Below are 6000 nucleotides of genomic sequence, written 5' to 3'. Positions count from 1 at the left end.
AAATAGACATTTCTCTGAAGAAGACATACAGATGGCCAAAAAGTTCATGAAAAGATTTTCAACACCTCTAATTGTTAGAGAAATGCAAATCAGAACTACAGTGAGGTATCACTTCATTCAGAATGGCCATCATCAAAAAGTCTGTAAACAAATACTCAAGAGGGTATGAAGAAAAGGGAGCCCTCCTATACTATAGGTAGGAATATAAGCTCATACAGCCTGGAGAAGTGTTTGGAAGTTTCTTAAAAAACTAAAAATAGGTCAATATGATGCAGCAATGCTACTCCTGGCATATATCCAGAGAAAACCCTACTTTGGGAAGATACATGCATCCCAGCATTCATGGTAGCACTGTTTATCGTAGCCAAGACATGGAAGCAAAGTAAATGTCCAATGATAGGTGAATGGATAAAGAAGATGTGGTACATATTTACAAAGGACTATTACTCAGCTATAAAAAGAATGTAATAATGCCATTTGCACAACACAGATGAGCCTAGAGATTATAGTATACTAAGCAAAATAAGTCAGGCAGAGACAAATATCATATGATATAACTTATATGTGGAATCTTAAGAAAATAAGCTTAGTTACAAAAAAAGAAACAGGCTCACAGATATAGAAAATAAACTGGTTACTAAAGAGGAAAAGTGGTTGGGAGGGATAAATTAGGAGTTTGGGATTGAATATATGTACACTACTATCTATAAAAGATAACCAAGAAGGATCCACTAATGCATAATACAGGGAGCTCTACTCAATACTATGTTAACAACCTAAGTGGGAAAAGAATCTTAAAAAAAAAAAAATGTGGAGCACTGATCATATCAAACACCCTCTTCCAACAACACAAGAGATGACTCTACACACAGACATCACCAGATGGTCAATATAAAAATCAGATCGATTATATTCTTTGCAGCCAAAAATGGAGATGCTCTATATAGTCATCAAAAACAAGACCAGGATCTGACTGTGGCTAGACCATGAACTCCTTCCTTATTGCAAAATTCAGACTTAAATGGAAGAAAGTAGGGAAAACCACTAAAAAAAAAAAAAAAAAAAAAAAGGAGGCTTCCCTGGTGACTCAGATGGTAAAGAATTTCCCTGCAATGTGGGAGACCTGGGTTCAATACACAGGTTCAGAAGATCCTCTGGAGGAGGGCATGGCAACCCACTCCAGTATTCTGGCCTGGAGAATCTCCATGGACAGAGAAGCCTGGCGGGCTATATAGTCCATGGGGTCGCAAAGAGTTGGACATGACTGAGCAACTAAACACAGCACACAGGGAGAACCACTAGAACATTCAGCTATGACCCAGATCAAACCCCTTACGATTATACAGTGGAAGTGAAAAACAGATTCAAGTGATCACATCTGATAGACAGAGTGCCTGAAGAACTATGGACAGAGGTTTGTAACATTGTATAGGAGGCAGTGATCGAAACCATCCCCAAGAAGAAGAAATGCAAAAAGGCAACATGGTTATCTGAGGAGACTTTACAAATAGCTGAGAAAAGAAGAGAAGACAAAGGCAAAGGAGAAAAGGAAAGATATACCCGTCTGAATGCAGAGTTCCAAAGAATAGCAAGGAGAGATAAGAAGCCTTCCTCAGCAATCAATGCAAAGAAATAGAGGAAAACAATAGAATGGGAAAGACTAGAGAACTCATCAAGAAAATTAGAGACACCAAGGGAACATTTCATGCAAAGATGGGCACAATAAAGGACAGAATGGTAGGGACCTAACAGAAGCAGAAGATATTAAGAAGAGGTGGCAAGAATACACGGAAGAACTATACTAAGATCTTAATGACCCAGATAACCATGATGGTATGATCACTGACCCAGAGCCAGACAACCTAGAGTGTGAAGTCAAGTGGGCCTTAGGAAACATCACTATGAATAAAGCTAGTGGAGATGATGCAATTCCAGTTGAGCTATTTCAAATCCTAAAAGATGACGCTGTGAAAGTGCTGTACTCACTATGTCAGCAAATTTGAAAAACTCAGCAGTGGCCACAGGACTGGAAAGGCTCAGTTTTCAGTCCAATTCCAAAGAAAGGCAATGCCAAAGAATGCTCAAACTACCACACAATTGCACTCATCTCACACACTAGCTGGAGAAGGAAATGGCAACACACTCCAGTATTCTTGCCTAGAGAATCCTGTGGACAGTGGAGCCTGGTGGGCTGCCATCTATGGGGTCGCACAGAATCGGACACAAGTGAAAAGACTTAGCATGTATGCATAGCATGCATGCATGCACACACTAGCAAAGTAATGCTCAAAATTCTCCAAGCTAGGCTTTAATAGTACATGAACTGAGAACTTCCAGATGTTTAAGTTGGATTTAGAAAAGGCAGAGGAACCAGAGATCAAATTGTCAACATCTGCTGGATCATAGAAAAAGCAAGACAGTTCCAGAAAAACATCTACGTCTGATTCAGTGACTATGCTAAAGCCTTTGAGTGTGTGGATCACAGCAAACTGTGGAAAATTCTTCAAGACATGGGAATAACACATGCCCTTACCTGTCTCCTGAGAAATCTATATACAGGTCAAGAAGCAACAATTAGAACCAGACATGAAATAATGGACTGGTTCCAAATTGGGAAAGGACTACATCAAAGCTATACACTGTCACTTTGCTTACTTAACTTATATGCAGGGTACATCATGCGAAATGCTGGACTGGAGGAAGCACAAGCTGGAATCAAGATTGCTGGGAGAAATATCAATGGCCTCAGATATGCAGGTCACACCACCCTTATGGGAGAAAGTGAAGAGGAACTAAAGAGACTCTTTATCGGGGAGTGTTTGGCGGAAGGATTCCTACGTGCAGTCTCTCATGAGTCCTTTGTCCCTCTTCAAGCGGAACAGCACGCTGCATCCAGGAACTGAGGTCACTGTGTAAGACAGGCTTGGGTCTCCTTTAGTAAACATTCTCTTTGCGACAAAACTGCTTAGTCTCGCTCCCCTTTCTTGAGATATGGATTGTCTCCTGACCTTGTGACCATTATTATCCCTTGTTCCCTTGGTAGCAGTTTCTGTACGCTTGGTTTTCTGATCTCTATCATTGTCAAAAGAAATTTTTTGTACCACAGCCTATATATGCTCACAGAAAAATCATTAAAGCACATTTGCTCCATCAGAGCTTGGGTCCCCGTGTCTTTTTTGTTTCTCTCCCTCTCTCTCTTTCTCTCTCCCTCTCCCTCTCTCTCCCCCCGCCCTCTCTCTCCCTCTTTCTGTCTCCCTCTTTCTGTCTCCCTATCTCTCTCTCACCCTCCTTTGTCCCCCCTTTCCCTCCTTCTCTCCATTTCCCTCTCTCTGTCTTTCTCCCCCCCTACCCCCAGCTGATTCTCTGGAACGTGGAGACCCGTTGTCATGCTCACTTTCCTGCCCGGGGTCTAAGACCCTCTCGAGAAGGTGCTCTGTGCCTTCACTCCCTCGAGAGGGCACCTGGTTCCTTCGTGAGTGATGCAAGTCCTGTGTCAAGGGCTTTATTTGTTTTCTGCGTAAACCAGGGAATATCAGTCTCTTTCTCTCTTTTACTTTCTTATCATTGACTCTGGACCACCAGGTTCCGGTCCATTAAAGGACCCCAACACCTCTTGATGAAAATGAAAGAGGAGAGTGAAAAAGCTGGCTTAAAACTCAACATTCAAAAAACGAGTATCATGGCATCCGGTCCCATCACTTCATGGAAAATAGATGGGGAAACAATGGAAACAGTGAGAGACTTTATTTCTGGTGGCTCCAAAATCACTGCAGATGGTGAACTGCAGCCATGAAATTAAAAGGTGCTTGCTCCTTGGAAGAAAAGCTATGACAAACCTAGAGAGTATTTAAAAAGCAGAGACATTACTTTGTCAACAAAGGTCCATCTAGTCAAAACTATGTTTTTTCCATAGTCATGTATGGATGTGAAAATTGGACCATAAGGAAAGCTGAGTGCCAAAGAACTGATGCTTTTGAACAGTGGTTTAGAGTCCCTTGGACCACAGAAGATCCAATCAGTCAATCCTCAAGGAAATCAGTCCTGAATATTCATCGGAAGGACTGATGCTGATGATGAAGCTCCCATACTTTGGAAAAGACCCTGATTCTGGGAAAGATTGAAGGCAGGAGAAGAAGGATATGACAGGATGAGATGGTTAGATGGTAAAACCAACTCTATGGACATGAGTTTGAGCAAGCTCTGGGAATTTTTTTTTTTTTTTTAATTTTTATTAGTTGGAGGCTAATTACTTTACATCATTACAGTAGTTTTTGTTATACATTGACATGAATTAGCCATGGATTTACATGTATTCCCCATCCCACTCCCCCCTCCCACCTCCCTCTCCACCCGATCCCTCTGGGTCTTCCCAGTGCACCAGGCCCGAGCACTTGTCTCATGTACCCAACCTGAGCTGGTTATCCGTTTCACCCTAGATAATATACATGTTTCAATGCTGTTCTCCTGAAACATCCCACCCTCACCTTCTCCCAGAGTCCACAAGTCTGTTCCATACATCTGAGTCTCTTTTTCTGTTTTGCATATAGGGTTATCGTTACCATCTTTCTAAAGTCCATATATATGTGTTAGTATACTGTAATGGTCTTTATCTTTCTGGCTTACTTCGCTCTGTATAATGGGCTCCAGTTTCATCCATCTCATTAGAACTGATTCAAATGAATTCTTTTTAATGGCTGAGTAATATTCCATGGTGTATAGGTACCACAGCTTCCTCATCCATTCGTCTGCTGATGGGCATCTGGGTTGCTTCCATGTCCTGGCTATTATAAACAGTGCTGCGATGAACACTGGGGTGCATGTGTCTCTTTCAGATCTGGTTTCCTTGGTGTGTATGCCCAGAAGTGGGATTGCTGGGTCATATGGCAGTTCTATTTCCAGCTTTTTAAGAAATCTCCACACTGTTTTCCATAGTGGCTGTACTAATTTGCATTCCCACCAACAGTGTAAGAGGGTTCCCTTTTCTCCACACCCTCTCCAGCATTTATTGCTTGTAGACTTTTGGATAGCAGCCATCCTGACTGGCGTATAATGGTACCTCATTGTGGTTTTGATTTGCATTTCTCTGATAATGAGTGATGTTGAGCATCTTTTCATGTGTTTGTTAGCCATCTGTATGTCTTCCTTGGAGAAATGTCTGTTGAGTTCTTTGGCCCATTTTTTGATTGGGTCATTTATTTTTCTGGAGTTGAGCTGGAGGAGTTGCTTGTATATTTTTGAGATTAATCCTTTGTTGCTTCGTTTGCTATTATTTTCTCCCAATCTGAGGGCTGTCTTTTCACCTTGCTTATAGTTTCCTTTGTTGTGCAAAAGGCTCTGGGAATTTGTGACAGACAGGGAAGCCTGTCGTGCTGCAGTCCATGGGGTTGGAAACAGTTAGACATAATCGAGTGACTGAACTGACTGAAACTGAATGAATGACTGTGCTATGAACTTGAAACTAACATAACATAATAAATCAACTTTATTCTAAAATAAAATAAAATAAAGAAACCTGACACAGATGTATAGAACAGACTTTTGGACTCTGTGGGAGAAGGTGAGGGTGGGATGTTTCAAGAGAACAGCATCGAAACATGTACATTATCTAGGGTGAAACAGATCACCAGCCCAGGTTGGATGCATGAGACAAGTGCATCCTGGTGCACTGGGAAGACCCAGAGGGATCCGGTGGAGAGGGAGGTGGGGGGGTGGGGGGATCGGGATGGGGAATACATGGCTAATTCATGTCAATGTATGACAAAAACCACTACAATATTGTAAAGTAATTAGCCTCCAACTAAAAAAAAAGAAAAGAAAAGAAAAGAAACCTGACTACTGAAAAACAGTTACAGCTAACTAGGGAAATGACAATAACCTCTCTTGGGTAGTTTACTAAGCATGAATATCCTTCTTTATCCCTTTCTAAGGTATATGCTAGTGTTATTTGCTGAGACAGGGAAAGAAGAAAATGTGAGAGAACTTTCATGTGGGGTAGGAGAG

This window comes from Odocoileus virginianus, chromosome 21 (assembly GCF_023699985.2).
Source record: "Odocoileus virginianus isolate 20LAN1187 ecotype Illinois chromosome 21, Ovbor_1.2, whole genome shotgun sequence".
In the NCBI taxonomy this organism is placed as follows: domain Eukaryota; kingdom Metazoa; phylum Chordata; class Mammalia; order Artiodactyla; family Cervidae; genus Odocoileus; species Odocoileus virginianus.
The sequence above is the reverse complement of the archived record's forward strand: the minus strand, read 5'-3'. Positions refer to the sequence as shown.